We start from the raw sequence: 24,832 nt of genomic DNA, 5'->3' as shown, positions 1-24,832 counted from the left end.
GAAGGCTGAGATTAAAGTCTGTGCTAGAAAGAAGAAGGCATGTAGAAAGAAGATACAGAAATACTAATTAGCCATTTATGGACTACCAGAAGTAGTTGTTTCTGATAATGGCACGGCATTTACAAGTGCTGAGTTTCAACGGTTTATCAGCCTCAACAGCATTAGTCCTGTAAAAACTGCACCGTACCACCCTTCCTCAAACAGATTGGCCAAAAGGATGTTTCAAACGTTCAAGGCAGGCATGAGAAAGCTAACTGGCGATTCCTTGACAACCAAGCTAGCACGCTTTCTTTATCATTACAGGACTACCCCTCATACAACAACAGGTGTCACACCTGCAGAGTTATTATTAAAACACCGTCTCAGGATGAGATTGAGGTTAATAATGCCGAATTTAGGGGGGAAGGTGGAAAGGAATCAGGTAAGCCAGAAAGCTAAGCACAACTGGCATAGCTACAAGAAGAAATTTACCGTGGGAGAGCCGGTATAACTGAAGAACTTCGGAGAAGGACCAAAGTGGTTACCGGGTGAAATAAGTGCGGTGACTGGACCTGTATCACACCACGTGGAGGTGGAAGGCTGAACCATCCGTAAACATGTGGACCATTTAAGGAAGAGAGAGACAAATCGCCAAGATTTGGTTCCACCAGTGACCATGACTGGGTTTGTGTTTCCTGTTTAGGATACTTAACCCAGGACTGACATGTCTGATGTTCCTGTAAGAGTTGAGGATACAGAACTGCAAGTGCCCACCGAAGCACCTGATGTTCAGACAACTCCGGAAAAGGAGGTTCCTGACAAAGAGTCTGAAGTTGTGGAGCTGCAACATTCCACACATACCAGGAAACCACCTGAAAGACTGAATTTGTAAATTCCTTACCCAGTGTAAATATTATAGTGTCGTGAAAAATTTGCACTTGTAAATATAATATGTATAGCTGAGTTAAAGGGGGAGGAATGTAGTAATTATGGTTTTATTTAGTGTGTAATGTACCCTTAAGGATAATACTTGTTAAGGAAGGTCACATGACCTGTACTAAACAATAGGAGAGTAGCACAGGCTCCCTCAGCAGACCGTGTAGAGATAGAGTTGGAGTTGAAAGCACATGTGTAATTGTTGCTGAGTATATTGTAAATAAACTTAATGTTTCCACCAAAGAAGTGTCTGCAGTTCAACTCTACCAACACTAGTAACAACTCGGCCACCCTTACGACACAAACCATATTAACAACTTAGATGAGGGCTCTGAGCGTACTGTATCCATGTTTGTAGATGATGCACGGCTAGTGGGAAAGTAGCTGTGAGGAGGACTTGAAGAGGGAGCAAATAGATTAAATGGGTCAGGTAGAATATTATGCGGAGAAACCTGAAGTTATCCACTTTGGTAGGAAGAATAGAAAAGCAGAATACTTTTTAAATGCTGAGAGACTGGAAAATGCTGGGCAGGATTTTTGGACCGTCGGGCGGATGCAGTGGGCGGACCCAGGAGCAGACGGGAAACGGGTCACTGCCCGCGATTGGCCCCTGACCGCAATTTCAAGCCGGCTGGCCAATCAACGAGCAGCCAGCCTGAAATGTGCGCTGAAAGGCTCAGCGCTGCCGGGGTGGGGGCGGGAGGAGGGTGAGCGCTGAAGTCTGCACATGCGCGGGGAGCAGGCAATGAAAGCTCCCGGAAGGCAGAGAATGTTAAACCATGAAATAAAGATTTGGAATTGCAGGAAAAAATGTCTACACGTCAGACTCCCTCGCGTGAACACATAGATTATAAAAATTCGGCCAGAACATTTTAATTTTTTAAAATTAATATCGGAAATCTCATCCTGTCCTGGATCACGTTTCTTCAAAAATGAAAGGGCCGTCTGGCCGATTCGCCCACCCGTTGACCGTAATGTTGGACGGGCAGCGAAAAATCACACTTAATTAATACATTAATGGCCTTAATAGGCCTCTTCATTGTCGGCGGGCACGCTGCTGACTCCTGCATGCGTCCGCTGACCAAAATATTACGCAAGTGCGCGATGACACCGGGATGCTCGCCCGACGCTATCGCGCTCTATTTTATACCCGATCAGGTCGGGCGCGCGTCCGCCCACGGGATGTAAAATCCTGCCCGTTGTTGTTTACTGTGTCCTTGCGCACAGATCACAGAAACATGCAGGTACAGCAAGAAATCGTGAAAACAAATGGTACATAAGTATCAAAGTATAAGACTAAAGATGTCTTACTATTATTGTACAGGGTGGGGTGGAGAACTTTTTTCTTATCATGGGCCATTCACACCTAAAAACCAACTTAATTTTTTTTTGGAGAGAATACCAAAATGTTCAATTCACCCACCATTTCAATGCAATGGCTGAGTTTGCTTTTTCCTTAATGAGCCTTGTCTGCTGGCACTGGTAATGTTGCTACTGGCACCTGGCTTTTCTGTCTCTCTCTTTCTCTCCTTTCTGACTCTCTCTCTCTCTCCTTTAACTCTCTGTCACTCTCTCTTTCTCTCCTTTTCCACTCTGTCTCAACAACCCAAGGCTCTGGGCAATTCCCAGTTTGAGGCTGGACCTGGGCCTGGAGCCTGGGCTTCTTCCTCAGTTTGCAGGGGCTGAGCCCCTGTCACGGGACAACAAAGGAGTTGGGAAGTGGAGGGGAGGGGAGCCGCCAATGGAGCCAGGTGTTCTGCTCCCTTTATCCCCCGCCCCAGGTTACTCGCATTTCACCACTCAATTGGCAGTCGGCAACACCCTGCCCTGTCCTGCTGCGCTCCTGCATCTGGATCTCGGGCCTCGCTCTCTCCCCACAGCCTGGGCCTCGGCTATTATAGCCGAGCCTCAGGCATCAGAATATGGCAGCGGCTGGCCCAGAGTGCAACACACGATGGGGGGAACCGGATTTTGATGTCTTACCATAGGCCGGATGAAAAACTGCAACAGGCTGAATCTGGCCCCGGGCCGCGGGTTCCCCGCCCCTGGCATAGGGCCTTGGTGAGACCACACCTGTAGTAATATGCGCAGTTTTGGCCTCCTTACCTAAGGAAAGATGTACTTATCCTAGGGAGAGTGCATTGAAAATTCACTCGGCATGTTCCTGGGATGAGGGAATTGTCCTATGAGGGGAGATTGAGTAGACTAGAACAATATTCCCAGCAGTTTAGCAGAATGAGAGGTGACCTGATTGAAACATATTCTTTGGAGCTTGAAGGTGTAGATGCTGGGAAGATGTTCCCCTTGGCTTTGGAGTCTAGAACTAGGGGTGTCAGAATAAGGAGTTGACCATTTAGGACTGCATGAGATGAACCTTATGATCCTTTTATGAGCCTATGAAATTCTCTGCTGTAGATGCTTAGTCATTGAGTATATTCACGTCAGAAATCTACAGATTTTTGGGCACTAAGAGAATTAAGGGATACACCAGTAATGCAGGAAAATGTAACGAAGGTAGAAGATCCACCATGATCTTTTTGAATAACAGAGCTAGCTCAAGGGGCCAAATGGCTGACTCTCGTTCCTACTTTATGTTCTTGTGGGCTTATCCTTCCCTATTATAGAATGTCACAAGGGGAGTTATTGCAATAGTATCACCCTAAGCTCTTAACACTGAAGCGGAGAGTTTCTGGAGAAGGAGTGACTGCAAGAGCGGGTGGCTGGTGGAAAGGTGGATGACAGCCTGGTCTTGATTGGCACAGGAGACAAAGAGAAAGATCTGATCCATAATAAAGGCAAATTGAAGCCTCTGTGAAATGAGCTAATGCCACATTTCTAGTCCCCTACGCTCCTTTTGCAGGACTTTAGGCATTTTCCCCAAAGAACGCAGGGAAAACCTTGCATTTAGCCAGTGCCTTTCACAACCTTAGGATGTTCCAAAGCACTTTGCAGCCAATGAAGCTCTTTCAAGTACATTAACTGTTGTAAGAGAGGAAATTACAAGGTATCATTGGCTGTCACATAGATGGGGTTGTCAACTCTGGTCAGATATATTCCTGGAGGTTTCATCAGAAGAACACTCACCTCCAATGGTCCTCTGTAACCAAATGGCCATTTTCAAGGTTTCTAAAATTATTAAACTCAAGGTTCAATGTAGAAAACACATTTTTAATGCCCCTTTAATTTTTCTCCTGACTTGTTTCAGCTATGTCCAAGAGATTAACCTTTATTCCTGGCGACTTCAGGGCAACCCTGGAGAGTTGGCAAGCCTGTGCTTAGTGCATGATGACTGACTGCTGCCCCCTCCCTCCTGTAATCCTTCTCGTTATTTCTAAAATGACCCTTACCCTGGAACTGATTCCATCAATCAATTTATAATTGCATTGCATTTTTCATAGCTTTCTGCAGGAACATTTATTGCCGCTTTCAAAGAGTGAAATAATGTATCTTGTTACTCCAGTGCAAATGCCAGTCTGACCAAAACAAAGTCCAAACCCACTTACCACTGGCTAAGGGGCACGTAGCATTGTGTATCCGAGGCAGACTGAATCCAAAAGTCAAAAGAAAAATAAAGAGTCCTCCAACAAAGCTGATGATGGATGTGTTATATTAAGAGGAAGCAGCGCTGCCCATCCAGAGGACTCTGTTTTTTAAAATAACTCCTGGATTTTTGCTGATAATACATATAAAGGAAAATATATAAATATTGAACGGTGCCAAATTGTTGAGATTCTTGGATAGCTATGCAAAATGTGATTCCAAATGCCTTACTGAGAAGTTCATTTTTCCACAAGTCAGAAAGAAGCCATTATAAAGATTTACAAGAATGGTAAAATGAAAAGAGTTTCAATATAGAAGATTAATTTGTTATGAATGATACGTGCTCAACTAAGAGCTTCTAAAGAATTATGGAACCAATAAAGAAAAGAAACTTGCGCCCAATAGCAGTCAATCTCTGTCTTGTCAAATGGTTAAGAAAGGATGTACATTTATACTGTGCCTGACATAACTTCAGGGTGCTCCGAATGCTTTACAGTCAACGAAACACTTTTGAAGGGAAGGGGCAATTGTAGTGTAGGAAATGCAGCAGTTAATTTGCACACAACAGATTCCGCAAACAGCAATGTGATAGTGACCAGGTGATCTGTTTTAGTGATATAAGTTGAGTGATAAATATTGGCCAGAACACCAGGAAAAACTCCTCTGCCCCTCGTCAAAATAGCAACATTTTGCATCCACCTGAGAAGGCAGATGAGACCTTGGTTTAACATCTCCTCTGACAGTACCAGTGCTGAAGTCTCTGGAGTGGAGTATTGAACCCACAACCTTGTGACTTAAAGGTAAGAATGCTACCACTGAGCCAAGGCTGACACTATTATTCCTTCAATAGAGCAGCTAATTTCATAGAAATATATGCAAGGAATTGCCACAGCTCCTGGCACATTTAGCTTCACATAGTTATCTTTCAACACTGTGACCACCATGGCAAATAAAGGCACAAAACAAGGTGCTAAATGATAAAAACAAAAAGCTAAAAGCTACTGCGGATGCTGGAAATCCAAAACAAAAACAGAATTACCTGGAAAAACTTCAACCACACTCACCACACCCTCAACTTCTCTCTCCCCCGCCCCCCCACCTTAAACCAGCTTATATTTCACCTCTCTCCTAACTATGCTTCAGTTCTGCCGAAGGGTCATGAAGACTCGAAACGTTAACTGATTTCTTCTCCACCGATGCTGCCAGACCTGCTGAGTTTTTCCAGGTAATTCTGTTTTTGTTTTGTGCTAAATGATAGCCTAGTCTGACAAATATGTGTCATGCAGTGCTTACATTGCCCACAGCTTAATGGATTTCATAGTGACATGTACAGTAGGTCTTTGTTTTCTGTCAAGGCAGTGTGTAGGCTGAGACAAATCCTCCCCCAGCACCACTGCACCCCACCCCCCACCCCCCACCCCCCCCACCAGTCCTGTACATCACTTGGAGGTGCAGAGTGGATATATTCCTCCACGTGAAAGCGCATACAACATGGATCAGACAGAACGTGTATTCTGAGCCCCTGGAAAAGCTGCAGTCAAACATTACTGGTCATTTTTCAGTTCCAAAAACATCAATTTGCATGGTTAACACATCTGCGCAAGCTTTGAGGTGGAGGGTTGTTCACTGGAGAGTTTGGAGGAAGGACAGGGGATGGAGGGTTTCAAGAGCTTTTGCTGCTGTGCTGATTGCTTTGAGACTGAAAAATACTAGACTCTGTTGAGGCTTGGAACTGCTACTAGTCAATGTGGCATAAGGACAGAAAGTGCAAAGTACCACCTCAATGAAAACAGGCTGTGTGAAAGGAGCCTTTTTTTTTGGTTTGAGCTGAAAGCCTTTCCAAATTTCACCTTAGTCCACAATGTTGAAATTTAGAAGTAAAAACAGAAATTTCTGGAAATGCACAGCAAGTCAGTCAGCATTCAAAAGACAGGTTAACATTTCCACTGTGATACCTCATCAAAACAGGTGAGTGGACCAGCCACTAAACAGAGAAAGGCTTGCATTTATTCAGCGCTTTTCACAACCGCTGGGCATCTCAAAGAGTTTTAAAGCCAATGGCTTTTTGAAGTACAGTCACCGTTGTAATGTAGGAAACGTGGCAGCTAATTTGTGCTCAGCAAACTCCCACAAACAGCAATGTGCTAACGACCGGACAATCTGTTTTGTGAGTTAATTGAGGAATAAATATTGGCCCAGCTGCTTCCGTAGACTCCCCTGTTCTTCTTCAATATAGTGCCATGGGACTTTTTGCATTCACCCAAGCAGGTAACTGGGGCCTCGATCGATTTAACGTCTCATCTGAAATCCAAAGGCCTGGACGAATGCTTTGGAGACATGAGTTCGAATCCCACCACAGCAACTGAGGGAGTTTAAGTTCTAACAAAGACTGGAATAAAATGCTGGTCTCATGATGCTCATGAAATTACTGGATTGTTGTATAAACCCATCGTATTTGTTAATGTCCTCCAGGGGAGGGAATTTGCCATCCTTACCCGGCCTGGCCTTCATGCTGAGTTTTTCCAGCATTTTCTGTTTTTATTTCAGATATCTGCAATATTTTGCTTTAATCCTAGTCAAACAACAGCCTGGCAATGTCACACTCAGGGAATCATACCTTCAGCCTATGTCCCAGACACCTCCATCACCATCCCTGGATATGTCCCTGTCTAACTGACAGGACAGAACCACCAGAGGTGGAAGAGTGGTTAGTGCATGGAAATTGGATGCTGTGCAGCAGAATTCATCAGCGGTAGCGTTTTATGGAGGAAATTTAAGATCATGGCACCAAAAGAGCTGAATTCCTGGAATAAATTGAGAGTAGGAGGAATGAAAAGTTTGAGACATCCAGAAGAGGCAGATGTTAGGCCTGTACTCAACCCCTCCCCATCTGGAAGACCAGAGATGGAGAAGCAGCAAGTTGCTAAATAAATGTAAATTTATTTTACTTTCAGGAATAAGAGGATGGGCATTGGAAAGAGTTTGGCTTCTCGGGCAGTGGCAAGGTGGTGCCTGGGGGTGCATTATGACAATGGCAGAGATCTGAAAGTCAAACAGGGGCAGGTATTCGCCAGGCCAGGTGGAGTACATTTCTGGTGGACTCCACCTGACTCATGCCCAGATGTGAAAATTGTCCCCGATTTAAGCTTTTCATATGTTGCTGTCTTCAGTGTCTTGTATCCAGGCAATGTTGTAGTGTACACACCCAGCCATTTCCCTTTGATTTTGAAGTAGTTTATTCAGCCTATTACTTAAGGATCAGCTTCCTAATTGATAAAGCAACTGGACCACAGCTTGGTTGATTGTTTGCAAAAGTGATCCATAATTTACAGTAAATGGTTGAACATTAACTACAGTTGCTGGAAGGTGATAATCAGGATGAGAAATGCATTCCTGCTTCTGTTTCATATGTGTGAAACCACTGAGTCCTGCTTATAAGTGCAGGTCTTCTTTTCTTTGCCTCACGTCTCTGTATGGTGGAAATCCTACAATTCACAGCCCATGGGAGCAATGAAGTCTGACATCTCCAGCAACGTCTCACTGCAACAATATGTTTTATTTAATTGATAATTTGCTTCTCCTTTATTTGTCTTGTTTCCACGGGCACATTCCTTTGAGTTTATCAAGCGCCTCTTATCTTACAACTGTAACCTCCAAAGAGTTCATTTATCATCTTTATGTGTCGCTCTCACATAATCTATAGAGCAGTCAACATGGCATTAAATAATTGATTACTACAGCCATTAGATAACACACACATAGATTGCCCATCAGTCATCTTGACATTTATATGCTAAGGCTATTACGGAATTCAATAGTTGTGTTGCTTTTTTGTGCTGAATGAGTAGACAAGTGGAGAAAGGCTGAAGCTATGGAATCATACTTTTAACATGTTAAACCATAATAAATTCAATTACGCACAAGTCTCTGATGAGCAGGGTGTTCAGGGATTCAGTTTTGCCCACATATAACAGCATTCCTAATTCTGGAAGTGCTGCAAAGCATTGTGATTAAAGCTATTGCAAGTTTTAAATGACATTTTGTTAATGATTGATCACCAGCAGATCAGGGATAATGAAAGTTTCGGAAGTAGACAGTGGAACTGGGAAAATATAAACTTCAAATAATCGCTCATGATTATTACATTAGATGTTGTTAAAGGCTAAATTGGTCACTGCAGCACCAAACGGAACCTCATAAAAAGAATACGCCCCTGGAAGCAGACAACAGTGCATATTTTTCCCTTATACCCACACATCAAAATTCCACTAGCCAGGGGAAAGCAAGGATGTCCAGCTCCCTGCTAACCCGTAGGCAGCAGTGCCTTGCTAGAAATTAAGTAGGAAATTTTAAATTGACTATTAACTGAGAAAAACTGAGTGAAGTTTACTTGGGAGCTCCAAAGAAAATGCAGCCAGATATTAAACGTGAAGAAATTTCAAAAATAGTTTGCTTGCAAACAAAGTTCTTGCCCCTTAATGACATGTTACTGTGCTTTTATAGAAAGCCAAATAGGAACGTTGCTTGAATGCATCCTGAGAGGGAGTCCAGTTAATTCTTCTTTATACCATGGATGCTGAGTAGTGATATGACCCCAACTCAATTCTGAACCTGGCCTCAAATTGGCTGGTTCAGATTCATTTGTTGAATGTTTTCAGCTCAAGGTGTTATTACAGGTTTGGCAGGCCAAGTTTTGAGCAGACTGTCAGTGAGCACTTCAAAAACGTAACCCAGAGACTGAAGGTCGTGAAATTTTAAATAGCAGTCTGTGTTTTCCATTACTTTGAAATTGCAGCGTGATGACCCCAAAGAGCATTTTGGTATTGCATCATTCGGAAGGTAATAATGGAAGATGGCAAAGCCTTCACTTTCAATGCCCCAGTAAGATCCACATGGCCTTGTGGAAAATCCTGGAGATGATGAGCCTGTCTGGGTCCCCAGCAGTCATTTATATGATTTGTGAGGCCATCAGTCAGTCCCATCTTACAGTGTGGATGAGTCTGCCTGATTCACAAGGTTACAGTTGGAAAAGCATGTGCAACAATGTGAGGTGGACACATCCGCACAATCATTGATAACTTGGATTGGGGACTGGATTGGGGGGGCAAAATCCATTGACATGGCATTGCAATGCATCCATCTCACCAATGCAGGGTGGACATCCCCCCAGGATTTCTCAGGAATCTCCAGGAATTAATGATTACTCTCCTGAACACAGCTATGAGCAACCCAGGAGAAAAATCATATGATGTGTTCCTTTCATTTGCTATGAACATGTTTGTTAATTAGTTATAAAATATTTTGGAGATGGGAATAAAAGGCTGTTTGACCGGTTGGAGGTGGAAGGTTAAGTGATGAAACCCCCACGAAGTTATCCAACCACCTTTGCAATTCTCCACCTATGGCATACATACAGTAATTTAGGACTTGCGCCATGGGAATTGTTTACAACATTAATGACACTGCACGAGTACAAGTTGTTGAAACTTGAAGGATCATTCCACGTTTTAATAAACATTGATGGCAAATACATTTCAACTGACGGACTGCAACTTTAAGTTTTGGATTTCAGCTTCAGCATTTGACCCAGACTGTCTGAAGGTGAACTCTGTACCCTCAAGTCTGAAAAACACCAAACATTGGTCCCCAATTTGGGCTAGATGCGATCACCATGGCCACCCCTTGCTTCCTTGAGATGTTGTGTAAGTTTCCACAGCACTTTGGCTCTTAAACAAACAAGTATCTGTCATAAATAGAATGAGTCAGGGTTCTGCGGAAAGGTACATGAAACGAAGCAATAAAAATGAAAATGAGGTACCAGAGAGTAAACAAAACAAGCAGCATTAAATTGCTTTAAAGATTAGACTAAATAAAAACAGCATTCATACATTATAGGCTTACCCTGTATAAAGAGCTGCGTTAAAAATATTTTCTTTTCATCAGGAACTCCTGATATATCTGTCCTGGGATATTGGACACTGCTATTCGGAAATTCCAGAATAAAAACATAAAGGTTCAGCACAGGTTAGGAGGGTACAAAATGGCTGGCTAATTTTCTCACCCATTCAAACCAATAAACAAACTTAGTTTATGGACAGCAATCCTGAGATGTTTTCTGGACTCAAACTACCATCAATGTATTCAGATAGTTCATTCTTCAGTTTGCTATGCAAAAGGTCACTGTTTGGAAAGAAGGGTAGGCTGCCCTATTTTGTCCTGGCCCTCTTTGTTAAAATAGAGGAAATTGGGAATTCACAAGATACTGTTGATGCACTTCACATAATAGGATTCAGCGAGGAATTTTGATATCTAAAAACAGTACAGGACTCACCTTGTTGTATATTTCTTTTTAACTTGTGTCAGGTTTGTGTCTTTAAGAGGTTGCTTAAAACATACCACTTTGCCCAATATCTCACCTCTCCTAATATCCCCTAAATGACTCAATGCCAAATTTTGTTTGATAATATTCCTGTGAAGTGCCTTGGGACAGGAAGAAAATGCTGCCTTGATCACAGTGAAAGACGAGGTCATTGAGATACTGGATTACCTAAGAAGTGATAAGAGGAGATATTGGAAAAGGCTGCCTCTACTTAAAGTTGATACGTCACTAGGACTGGCTGAGATGCTGTTGACGATACTGGTGGAAGTAAGGGTGGAAATTGCAGAGGTACTGTCTATAATCTTCCAATCTTCCTTAGATACAAAGGTGTTGCCAGAGGACTGGAGAATTGCAAATGTTAAACACTTGTTCAAAAACGGTGTGAGGACAAATCCAGCATCTACAGGCCAGTCAGTTTAGCCTTGGCGGTGGGAAAGCTTTTAGAAAGGGAACATCTGGGACAAAACTTGCAGTCACTTGGACAAGTGTGGATTAATTAAGGGAAGCCAATACAGATTTGTTAAAGACACTTTAACGAATAACTAACTTGATTACGTTTTGCTGGAAACATAGAAAAATAGAAAATAAGAGCAGGAGTAGGTCATTCGGCCTTTCGAGCCTGCTCTACCATTCAATATGGTCAGGGCTGATCCACTATCTCAACACCGTACTCCCGCTCTCTCCACATACTCCCCGACACCTTTAGAGTCCAGAAATCTATCTATTTCCTTCTTAAATATATTCAGTGACTTGGCCTCAACAACTTTCTGTGGTAGAGAATTCCATAGGTTCACCACTCTCTGAGTGAAGAAGTTTCTCCTCATCTCAGTCCTAAATGGCCTGTACCCTGAGACTGTGACTCCTTGTACTAGACCTCCCCCAGCCAGAGGAAATATTATCCCCACATCCAGTCTGTCCAGCCCTCTCAGAATTTTATATGTTTCAATGAGATCCCCTCTCATTGTTCTAAACTGCAGTGAATACAGGTCTAATCGGCCCAATCTCTCCTCATCCAACAATCCTGCCAAGCCAGGAATCAGTCTGGTGAACCTTTGCTGTACTCCCTCTATGGCAAGTATATCCTTTCTTAGGTAAGGAGACCAAAGCTGCACACAATACTCCAGGTGTGGTCTCACCAAGGCGCTGTACAGCTGCAGTAAGACATCCTCTTGCAATGAAGGCCAACATACCATTTGCCTTCCTAACTGCTTGCTGCATCTGCATACTTGCTTCTAGTGACTGGTGGACAAAGACACCTAGGTCCCTTTGTACATCAACATTTCCCAATCTATCACCATTTATATAATACTCTGCCATTCTATTTTTCCTACCGAAGTGGATAACTTCACTTATCCATGTTATATTGCATCTGCCATGTATTTGCCCACTCACTCAACTTGCCTAAATCATCTTGAAGCCACTTTACATCCTCCTCACCACTCGCATTTTCATCTAGTTTTGTGTCATCAGCAAACTTGGAAATATTACATTTGGTTCCCTCATCCAAATCATTGATGTACATTGTGAATAGCTGGGTGCAAGCACTGATCCCTGCAGTACCCCACTAGTCACAGCCTGCCATGCCAAAAAAGTACTATTTATTCCTACTCTCTGTTTCCCGTCTGTCAACCAATTCTCAACATATGCCAATCTATTACCCCCAATCCCATGTGCTTTAATTTTGCACACTAATCTCTCATGTGGGACTTTATCAAAAGCTTTATGAAAATCCAAATGCATCACATCCACTAGTTCTCCCTTATCTATTCTACTAGTTACATCCTCAAAAAACTCCAGCAGGTTTGTCAAACATGATTTCCCTTTCATAAATCCATGTTGACTTTGTCTAAACCTTTTGATATTTTCTAAGTGTCCTGTTATCACATCCTTTATAATGGGCTCTAGCATTTTCCCTACTATTGACGTTAGGCTAACCAGTGTATAATTCCCTGTTTTCTGCCTCCCTCCTTTTTTAAATAGCAGGTGTAGTGATTGTGGGTAAAACCTTTCCTATCATTTTAGGGGTCATGTGACTATACAGATGAATCAGCCCTAAGCGCAGGTAATCTTAGGGGTGGAGTTTTATTGTCGTGGACCTGGTTCAAGCATGTAACTTCTTCAAGATGTCATGAAAATATAGTAATTTCTATAAGGTTATTGCAGTTTATTGTAAAGTAGGAATAGTGGGGTCTGGATAGTGCATGTGTGTGTCTGTGTGTGTATGTGTAGGAATTAATTGAATTGAAGACAGCTGGTCTGAAGACGTATCAGAAGAGAAGTTGGCTTTGAAATGCTAAATAAGTAAACATGGCTGAAGTTTTGGAATGCGAGGTGTAAAAGGAAAATTTGCATTTTGAGATAAACCAGAGTAGTCGTGAATTTCAAAGAGATGGTGAAATGTTACACTTTAGCCAGAAGAAGCCAAACAATGTGTTTATGTTTCCCAAAGCTTACTGATAAAATTGGTACTATGAAAGATTTTTATTATTAGAAAGGTAAAGTCCAAAGATATATTTAAACAATAAGATTTACATTAGAAAGGGAGAATTGTGTATAAAGTAACTAAGGTTATGTGTATGGAAAGAAGGAATTCTAAGATCTAACAAGTCATAGAGTCACAGATTAAATGATATTAAGTGTGAAAAGTCTCCAGCCTCTATTTACTAAGCTGCTGCCCATAGGAATCGAAGCTAAGAGAATTCATTGTGAATATCCCCGTCCAGGGTATCCCAAGTTTTGCCTGGGTCTATTAAAACCTATTTTTTTTGTACTGTTGCCTTAATGGAGATGTAACTAGGAGTTAGATTAATTAGGGGAGCTAGGAGTTATCATAGTAGTAATTTGTAGACCTAAGTATGTGCTTAAAGCTTCTTCTTGCATTAATTAATTTTTAATTTAGTTTTATAAAACCCTCTAAGTCTTGGTGGATTTATTACTGCTGAATTCAAGGCTGCATCTCGGAATCAAAATCCAAATTGCAAAACAATTGTGGCAGTTGTTTCAACTTTCCCTCTGGGATTTGAGCAGTTCATCATTCACCAGCTGCTGTGTCATAACAAAGAGCGCTGTAAGTAAAGTTAACTGTTTCAAGTAAGAAACCTGTCTGGTACACCAAGTTTATTACAATTGGTGTCGAGGGTAAATAGCTCCAACACTGCACCTCGCCTCGTGAATGTGAGTACATCAATTCTTAAGGAAAGAAAGAAAAGTGTACTCACTAGTCATGCCACTCCTCGGCAGAATCAACCCTTATGACTCGTCCATGGAAGATTGGAGCCAGTATGTAGAGCGCCTAGGTTTTTATTTCATGGCGAATGAAATAACAGTGGGGGAGAAGCAGAAAGCAATTCTTTTAATGTCTGCGGGGGCAGGACATATAACCTCATCTGTAGTCTGTCGGCCCCGAATGTGCCTAATTCTAAATCTTTTAACAAGCTGGTAGACTTCATGGAGACACATTTTCAGCCGAAGCCATCAGTAATTATGCAAAGGTGAGTCAATGGCAACTTATATTGTGATGTTAAAACAGTTGACTGAGCACTGCGACTTCGGAGATACACTCAATGATATGTCGGGGGATTGTTTGGTTTGTGGCATACACAAAGACACCGTTCAGTGCCATTTACTTGCAGAAAATAATATTAGTTTGAAGCGCTATGGAGATAGCACTAGCCATGGAGAGTGCTGAGAGGGACTCGCAGGTTTTGCAGAGTGTGCAACATCGCACCGTTCCTCAGTTGGGGTGGGAACCTACCACTGGGCGTGGTGCAAAAACCAGAGAGACAGCAGCGAAGTGAGAGACAGTCTCTCCTGCTCGAAAAATGGAGAGGCATACTGAAAGTATCTCACCAGTGATATTCAGAAATTAATTTGTTACCGATGTGAGGGGGGTAACCATGTATCGGAAACCTGCAGATTTAAAGAGGCAGAATGCCACAACTGTCACAAAAAAGGGCATGTAATAAAGCAATTCAGGGTGAAATAGAGACAGCCAATCAGACAGCAGTCCAAGATGATTAAAGTGCACAATATAACTGAACCAGAAGCTGCTGATGCTTGTATACTCCCTATACAAAGTCAAAGCAGTAAAAACTGAACCAATCACCGTCACCCTTCAAGTGAATGGGAAGCCTCTAGCCATGGAGGCAGACACGGGAGCATGGGCCACAGTGGTGGGAGAACACACATTTAATTACTTAAATGAAGGTACCCAGCCACTGAAGCTGGAGAAAACCACAGCTCAGCTAAAGACATACACTGGAGAGGAAATACAGATAAAAGGCATTGCTTCTGTACTTGTATCCTACAGGCAACAGACAGCCCAATTTCCAGTGATTATTGTAACAAGTGAAGGACCTAGCCTTCTCGGCCGTGATTGGTTAAAAGAAATTAAGCTCAGCTGCTCAGACATTTTTCAAGTTAGAACAGGAGGAATCCCTGAGCTGTTAAGGAAGTACGACAGTGTATTTCGTGATGAATTGGGAAAGATAAAAGGCCTACAAGCAAAAATACACGTAGATTCGGAGGCAACACTCCGGTTCTTTAAGGCCGGACCTGTGCCTTAAGCCCTAAAGGAGGAGGTGGGTGCAGAATTGTGCCACTTAGAGAAGCTAGGCATAATCCAGCCAGTCCAATTTTCTGAATGGGCAGCAGCCATAGTCCCTGTGATGAAACCAGATCAAAGCATTCACATTTGTGGAGACTACAAATTAACTGAACAAGGCTGGTAAATTAGATAAGCACCCTATTCCAAGGATTGATGATTTGTATGTTAAGCTGGCTGGAGGAAAATCCTACACCAAACTGGACCTGAGCCATCCATACCAACAGCTAGAGCTGGATAGCATGTCTAGAGGGTATGTAACCATAAACACGCACAAGGGCCTATACCAATATACACGTTTACCCTTTGGTGTATCATCTGCCTGTGCAATCTTCCAAGGGACCATGGAAAGTCTATTGCAAGGTCTTCCCCGAGCAGTAGTGTACCTGGATGACATCCTGACCACAGGATCTGTGGAAGCCAAACATATGGCAACCTAGAAGAGTTTTTAAGGAGATTTTTGGAAGCTGGCGTACAATTGAAGAAAGAGAAGTGTACATTCCAAATGGTTGAAGTCACTTACTTGGGTCATCGAGTGGATGCCCAGGGGTTGCATCCAGTAGAGAAGGAGGTCAGGGCAATCAAGGAGGAGCCCTCTCCTACCAGTGTCACTGAACTCAAGTCCTTTTTGGGCGTGATAAATTACTATGGTCGCTTCTTGCCAAACCTGTCAACAGTGTTAGCCCCTTTACACTTATTATTGAAAAATAACCATTGATGGCCATGGAAGTTACAACAAGAAGAAGCCTTCATAAAAGTCATAAAGCTATTATACTCATCATGCCCACTAGCCTGCACTGGAGTGCTGCGTTGGGCTGCATTATAGTGCATCAGTTGGAGATTGGTGAGAGAGGGACTTTTAAGGGTTAATTTCTATCTAAAGTCTAATCTTTCTTTAATTTAGCAACTAACTAAAAGTTGCCCTTTGGGTTGGGAGAAGGTGAGTTTTAGTCCAGCTTTAGAACAGGGGTTATACAGGCTCTGCTTGCAGCTGCAGCTAGTTAATTAGTTAACTGACTTGAACAGGTTTTCAAAAGCTAGATTCAGACAGCTTAAAAGCAAGCCATCTACAGTGCTATTTTTGTCTGCATTGGAGTGCTGCTTTGGGCTGCATTAGAGTGCTTCAGTTGGAATTTGGTGAGAGAGGGAGTTCGGTGAAGAGGGAAGGAAATGATCCTTTCATTTTCTACCTTTCCTCAGTAAGAAGAGCGGCGGCTTTGGTAAGTAGAACATGGTAAGTATTTCTTCTGTCTTTAATATTCTCTAAACTAGAGGAAGTAAAAGTAAAGGGAGTAATTTAAGGTCAAGTCATGGCAGGGCAGCTTGGCCAAGTGGAATGCTCCTTCTGTGCGATGTGGGAAGTCTAGTGTCCAAGGCGAGCATGTATGCAGGAAGTGTCTGCAGCTGCAGCTATTCGAAATCTGTGTTTTGGAGCTGCAGCTGTGCCTGGAGTCACTCTGGAGCATCCACAAGGATGAGATCTGTGTGGCTAGCATGTACAGTGTGGTGGTCACACCGCAGGTAAAGAGTGCACAGGCAGAAAGGGAATGGGTGACTGCCAGACAGTGCAAAAGCACTAGGCAGGTAGTGCAGAAGTCCCCTGGGTCCATTACCCTCTCCAACCGATTTTCCGTTTTGGATACTACTGGCCTTCTCAGGGGAATGCAGCAAGAGCCAAGTCTGTGGCACCACAAGTTACTCAGCTGCACAGAGTGTGGGAGAAAAGGGTGGGAGAGCAATAGTGATGGGGATTCTATTGTAAGGGGAACAGATGTGACACCAGGATGGTATGTTGCCTCCCTGGTGCCAGGGTCAAGAATATCACTGAGTGGCTGCAGGACATTCTGAAGGGGGAGGGTGAACAGCCAGACGTTTTGGTCCATATCGGTACTAATGACATAGGTAAAAAGAGGGATGAGGTCCTGAAAGCAGAATATAGGGAGCTAGGAAATAAATTAAAAAGCAGGACCTCAAAGGTAGTAATCTCAGGATTACTCCCAGTGCCACATGCTAGCAAGATCAGGAATAGGAGAATAGACCAGATGAATGCGTGGCTGGAGAGATGGTGTAGGAGGGGGGGATTTAAATTTCTGAGGTATGGGGACAGATTTTGGGAATATGGGACCTGTACAAGCTGGACGGGTTGCACCCCAGCAGGACTGGGCCAATATCCTCGCAGGGGTATTTGCTCAGACTGTGGGAGAGGGTTTACACTAGATTGGCAGGGGATTGGAGCCTGAGCAGGGAGACACAAGAGAGGGAAACAAAGATAGGAATGAAAGACAGAAAAGTAGAAAGCAGAAGTGGAAGACAGAGGAAACCAGGGCTAGCAGCACATAGGGCCAGAGTACAAAAAACAATGTGTAAAAATGTTAAAAAGACAGGTCTAAAAGCATTGTATTGAATGCATGGAGCATTCGCAATAAGGTAGATGAATTAACAGCACAAATAGATGTAAACGGGTACGATATGATTGCGAATACAGAGACATGGCTGCAGAGTGACCAAGACTGGGAACTGAATATCCAAGGGTACTCGATATTTAGGACAGACAGGCAAAAAGGAAAAGGAAATGGCATGGCATTGTTAGTTAAGGATGAAATCAGTGGAATAGTGAGAGAGGATATTGGCTCAGAAAATCTAGATGTCGAATCAGTCTAGGTGGAGCTAAGAAGCAACAAAGAGTGGAAAACATTAGTGGGAGCTGTATATAGGCCTTCAAACAGTAATGGCAAGATAGGGGGTAAAAATTAGAAATGCATCTAACAAGGGTGCTACAGTAATCACGTATGACTTTAATCTACATATAGACTGGGCAAACCAAATTAGCAATAACACTGTGGCGAATGAATTCATGGAATGTGTACAAGATGGTTTTTTTAGACCAGTGTACCCAGGAACCCACTGGGGAATAGGCAATACTAAGTTTGGTATTGTGCAATGAAAAGGGGTTAATTAATATCTTGTTATGTGGGGTCCTTTAGGGAACAGTGACCATAACATGATAGACTTCTTCATTAGGATGGAAAGTGAAGTAGTCCAACCTGAAACTAGGATCCTAAATCTTAACAAAGTGACCTACGAAAGTATGGGGCATGAATTGGCTAAGATAGATTGGGGGATTTCATTAAAAGGCTTGATGGTGGATAGGCAATGGCTAATATTTAAGGAACAAATGTATTCATTTCAACAATTATACATTCCGTTCTGGCACAAAAACATAACAGGAAAAGCGGCCCAACCATGGCTAACAAAAGAAATTAAGGATAGTATTAGAGGGAAGAGGAATCATATCATTCTTGCTAGAAAAACTAGCAAGCCTGAGGATTGGGAGCAGTTTAGAATTCAGCAAAGAAGGACCAAGAGATTGATTGAGAGTGGAAAAATAGACTATGAGACTGAACTTGCAAGGAATGTAAAAGCGACAGTAAAAGCTTCTATAAGAATGTAAAAAGAAAAAGATTAGTGAAGACGGCGTAGTGATATTGTTGCTAGTAATCCAGAGACCCAGGGGTAATGCTCTCGAATCCCGCCACGGGAGATGGTGGAATTGAATTCAATAAAAATCTGGAATTAAGAGTCTAATCATGACCATTGTCAATTCTTGTAAAAGCCTCACTAATGTCCCTTAGGGAAGGAAACCTGTCGTCCTTACCTGGTCTGGCCTACATGTGACTCTAGACCCACAGCAGTGTGGTTGAAATGGCCTAGCAGCCGCTCAGTTGTATCAAACGCTAAGAAGTCACAAAAAAGGAATGAAACTGGATGGAATACCCGGCATCAACCTAGGAACTGGAAATGACCATGGCAATTGCAGCCCTGTCGACCCTGCAAAGTCTTCCTCACTAACATCTGTGGGCTAGTGCCAAAATTGGGAGAGCTGTCTGACAGACTAGTCGAACAACAGCCTGACATAGTCATCCTCACGGAATCATACCTTACAGATAATGTCCCAGACATCACCATCACCATCCCTAGGTATGTCCTGTCCCACTGGCAGGACAGACCCAGCAGAGGTGGCAGCACAGTGGTATACAGTCGGGACGGAATTGCCCTGGGAGCCCTCAACATTGAGGCCGGATCCCATGAAGTCTCATGGCATCAGCTCAAACATGGGCAAGGAAACCTCCTGCTGATTACCACGTACCGCCCTCCCTCAGCTGATGAATCAATGCTCCTCCATGTTGAGAGGAAGCACTGGTTGCAAGAATGTACTCTGGGTTGGGGACTTCAATGTCCATCACCAAGAGTGTCTCGGTAGCACCACGACTGACTGAGCTGGCTGAGTCCTAAAGGACATAGCTGCTAGTCTGGGTCTGCTGCAGGTGGTGAGGGAACCAACATGAGGGTAAAACATACTTGACCTCATCCTCACCAACATATGGATGCATCTGTCCATGACAGTATCGGTAGGAGTGACCACCGCACAGTCATTGTGGAGACGAAGTCCCACCTTCACATTGAGAATACCCTCCATCCTGTTGTGTGGCACTACCACCATGCTAAATGGGATAGATTTCAAACAAATCTAGCATCTCAAGACTGGGCATCCATGAGGCACTGTGGGCCATCAGCAGCAGAATTGTACTCGATCACAATCTGTAACCTTATGGCCCAACATATCCCCCACTCTACCATTACCATCAAGCCAAGGGATCAACCCTGGTTCAATGAAGAGTGCATGAGGGCATGGCAGGAACACCAGGCATACCTAGAAATCAGGTGACAACCTGGTGAAGCTATAAAACAGGACTTCTTGCATGCCAAACAGCATAAGCAGCAAGTGATAGACAGAGCTAAGCGATCCCACAACCAACAGATCAGAGCTAAGCTTTGCAGTCCTGCCACATCCAGTTGTGAGGGGTGGAGGTGGCGTAGTGGTATTGTCACTAGACTAGCATTCTAGAGACCCAGTGTATAACTCTGGGGGCCCAGGTTTGAATCCCCCAATGTCAGATGGTGGAATTTGAATTCAATAAAAATCGGGAATTAAAAGTCTAATGATGACCATGAAATTGTTGTAAAAACCTATCTGTACACAAAAAACAGGACAAATCCAACTGGCCAATTACTACCCCATCAATCCACTTTCAATCATCAGTAAAGTAATGGTAGGGATCATCAGTAATGCTATCCTGCTCACTGAGGCCCAGTTTGGATTCCACTGGGGCCACTCAGCTCCTGACCTCATTACAGACTTGGTTCAAACGTGGACAATGGAGATGAACTCCTGAGGTGACAGTGACTGCCCATAACATCAAGGCAGCATTTGACTGAGTGTGGCATCAAGGAGCCCTAGCAAAACTAGAATCAATGAGAATCAGGGTGAAAACTCTCAACTTGGAGTCATACCTAGTACAAAGGAAGATGGTTGTGGTTGCTGGAGGTCAGACATCTCAGCTCCAGGACATCACTGCAGGAGTTCCTCAGGGTAGTGTCCTTGGGCCAACCTGCTTCATCAATGACCTTCCTCCCGTCAGAAGTGGGGATGTTTGCTGATGATTGTAGAATGTTCAGCACCATTTGCGACTCCTCAGTAGTCCATCTCCAAATGTAGCAGACCTGGACAATATCCAGACTTGGGCTGACAAGTAACATTCATGCCACACAAGTGTCAGGCAATGACCATCTCCAACAAGAGAGAATCCAACCATCACCCTTTGATGTTCAATGGCATTACCATCATTGAATCCCGACTATCAACATCATGGGTTGATCATCATTGACCAGAAACCAAACTGGAGCACGTCAGTGGCTAGGGATCCTGCAGTGAGTTACTCACCCCCTGACTCCCCAAAGCCTGTCCACCATCTACAAGGCACAAGTCAGGAGTGTGATGGAATACTCCCCACTTGCCTGGATGAGTGCAGCTCCCACACATTCAAGAAGCTTGACACTGCCCAGGACAAAGCAGCCCCCTTGATTGGCACCACATCCACAAACATTAACCCCCTCCACCACCAACACACAGTAGCAGCAGTGTGTACAATCTATAAGATGCACTGCAGGAATTCACCAAGGCTCCTTCAACAGCACCTTTCAAACCCATGCCCACTACCATCTAGAAGGACAAGGGCAGCAGATAGATGGGAACACCGCCATGGAAGTTCCCCTCCAAGTCTCTCATTATCCTGACTTGGAAATATGTCGCCGTTTCTTCACTGTCGCTGGGTCAAAATCCTGGAACTCCCTTCCTAACAGCATTGTGGGTGTACCTACACCACATGGACTGCAGCGGTTCAAGAAGGCAGCTCACCACTGCCTTCTCAAGGGCAACTAGGGATGGGCAATAAATGCTGGAGAAGCTCACATCCCATGAATGAATTAAAAAAAGGTGCCTTGCAGTCTGAAACAGGAGAATTTACAATAGAAAACAAGGAAATGGCAGAGCAATTAAACAATTACTTTAGTTCTGTCTTCATGGAGGAAGACATAAACAACTTCCCAGAAATTCTAGGGAACCAAGGGTCTAGTGAGAAGGAATTGAAGGAAATTAGTATTACTAAAACAATAGTGCTCGAGAAATTAAAGGGACTGAAAGTCAATTAATCCCCAGGGCCTGATAATCTATATCCCAGGGTATTAAAGGAGGTGGCCACGGAAATAGTGGATGCGTTGGTTGTCATCTTCCAAAATTCTGTAGATTCTGGAACAGTCCTGGCAGACTGGAGGGTGGCAAATAGAACCCCACTATTTAAAAAAAGAGGCTGGGAGAAAACTTGGTGTACCGGACAGGTTTCTTACTTGAAACAGATAACTTTATTTACACAGCTCTTAAGGAAGCTACATGCTTGAACCAGGTCCACGACTACAAAGCTCCGCCCCTAAGATTACCCACACTTAGGGCTGATTTGTCCGAACAATCACGTGACCCCTAAAATAGTAGGAAATGTTTTACCCACAATCACTACATTCCTCCCCCTTTAATATTTTACACTTTTTATTTACAAGAATATCTTAATCCATGACATATACATATACACAGATCATGCGATTATAGATTAAGTCTCTGAGATGGCTTTCTAATTCGGCTAGAGCGGCCTAGCTCTATGACTTGTGATTCTCCGACTGGATCGACATGATCAGGAACTGCAGCCTCAGGGACCTCCTTATTCTGGTTCTTCTCTACTTTCCCCTCTAAGTTTGGAAACACCAGACTTAGCCTTGTATGAAGGTGTCGTTTCATCAGTAACTCAGACGGTGTTGGACCCATAGTTGCATGAGGAGTCATATGATAGTTGAGAAGAAAACGTGAAATTTGCATATCTAACATTCCTTCGGATAACTTCTTCATTCCTGTTTTGACAGTTTGCACTGCTCTTTCTGCTAACTCATTGGCTGAGGGATGATATGATGCTGTTTTAATATGTTTAATTCCATTTAAACTCATGAATCTCTGGAATTCCATACTAGTGAAGACAGTACCTTTAGCCGAAACAATGACTTCTGGTAGGCCATGTACACTTAAACATTGGTGCAGCTTTTCAATAGTTGCACATAATGTGGGTGATCTAACTTCATACACATCCATCCATTTAGAATGCAACTTGATGATCAATAAAAACATGGTACCTAAAAATGGACCTACATAGTCTATGTGTAGTCTGACCCAGGGTTGAACAGGCCTCTCCCATGGAGCAGAAACGGGCAACTTCTGTTGTTGCTGACACTGGAGACAGTGTTTAACCATTTTCTCTATGTCACTGTCTATATCTGGCCACCAGACATAGCTTCACGCAAGCATCTACGTCTTCGATATGCCTGGATGCGCACTGTGAAGCTCTGTCAAGAGTGGTTCTCTTCCTTGCAAAGGGATAGCGACTCTTGATCCCTACAACAAGATTCCATCTTGACAACTTAACCCGGTTTTATGGGCAGAGACTGGTCTTATCTCTTCAGATACTGGTGCATTCGACCATCCTTGCAATACCTCGACTCAAACTTTTGATAAAATTGGATCCCGGTTTGTTCAATTCTTTATTTGCTTCACACTGACCGGTGAAGGATTCAGGAAATTCAACACAAGTATAACTTCTTGTGGTACAGCATGTGTAATGCTGTCTGGCAAACGAAGACGACTGAGTGCATCTGCATTTGCAATATGCACACCCAGACATTGCATAAAGGTGTACTTATGTGCCGAAAAATATCAAGGCCCATCGTCGAATTCTGGCAGAGGCTATCGGTGGAATTGCTTTATCTTCACTAAATAAACCTATTAGTGGTTTGTGATCTGTCACTTTGGTGAAATGTCAACCATGCAGGTATTGATGGAATTTGTTTACTCCAAATGTTACAGAAAAACTTTCTTTTTCAAGTTGTGAGTAACCCTTCTCAGCTGCAGATAGAGTTCTGGAGACATAGCCTATTGGCGTTTCGGAACCATTTTCCTTCCTGTGTGACAACACCGCTCCCAAACCGTAGGCAGATGAATCACAGGTTAATATTAATTCTTTTGATGGGTCATAATGTACTACATCGAAACATAAAAAATAGGAGCAGGAGTAGGTTATTTGGCCCTTTGAGCCTGCTCCATTATTTAATATGATCATGGCTGATCCTCTATCTCAACACTGTACTCCCGCACTCTCCCCATACCCCTTGATGCCTTTAGAATCCAGAAATAAATCTATTTCCTTCTTAAATATATTCAGTGACTTGGCCTCCACACCTTCTGTGGTAGAGAATTCCATAGGTTCACCAGCCTCTGAGTAAAGAAGTTTCCCCTCATCTCAGTCCTAAGTGGCCTACCCCGTATCCTGAGACTGTGACCCTCTGTTTATACCCCCCCAGCTAGAGGACATATCATCCCTGCATCCAGTCTGTCCAACCCTGTCAGAATTTTATATGTTTCAATGAGATCTCCTCTCATTCTACTAAACTCCAGTGAATATTGGCCTAGTCAACCCAATCTCTCCTCATATGACAATTCTGCCATCCCAGGAATCAGTCTGGTGAACTTTCACTGCACTCCCTCTATGGCAAGTATATCCTTTCTTAGGTAAGGAGACCAAAACTGCACACAATAATCCAGGTGTGGTCTCACCAAGGCCCTGTACAGCTGCAGTAAGACATCCTTGCTCCTGTACTCAAGTCCTCTAGCAATGAAGGCCAACAGACTTGCTTTCTTAACTGTTTGCTGAACTTGCATGCTTGCTTTCAGTGATTGGCGTACAAGAACACCCAGGTCCCTTTGTACATCAACATTTCCTAGTCTTTCACCATTTAATTAATACTCTGCCATTCTGTTTTCTCTACCAAAGTGAATAACTTCACACTTATCCATGTTATACTGCATCTGCCATGCATCTGTCCACACACTCAACCTGTCTAAATTGCCTCGAAGCCTCTTAAAACCCTCCTTATCACTCACATTCCCACCAAGTTTTGTGTTG

General features: G+C 43.3%; 1 long non-coding RNA gene across 1 annotated transcript in view; it reads left to right on the top strand.

Moving 5' to 3' along the window:
- Positions 1-4,420, top strand: part of LOC144691704 (uncharacterized) — a 163,272-nt gene extending 158,852 nt beyond the window's left edge. Inside the window, exon 3 of the long non-coding RNA XR_013579191.1 lies at positions 3,540-4,420. This is a non-coding gene — a long non-coding RNA (uncharacterized LOC144691704). The remainder of the gene's footprint in view (positions 1-3,539) is intronic.
- The last annotated feature ends 20,412 nt before the right edge of the window (positions 4,421-24,832 follow it).

The sequence above is a fragment of the Cetorhinus maximus genome, chromosome 1 (genome assembly GCF_964194155.1).
Source record: "Cetorhinus maximus chromosome 1, sCetMax3.hap1.1, whole genome shotgun sequence".
In the NCBI taxonomy this organism is placed as follows: domain Eukaryota; kingdom Metazoa; phylum Chordata; class Chondrichthyes; order Lamniformes; family Cetorhinidae; genus Cetorhinus; species Cetorhinus maximus.
The sequence above is the reverse complement of the archived record's forward strand: the minus strand, read 5'-3'. Positions and strand labels throughout refer to the sequence as shown.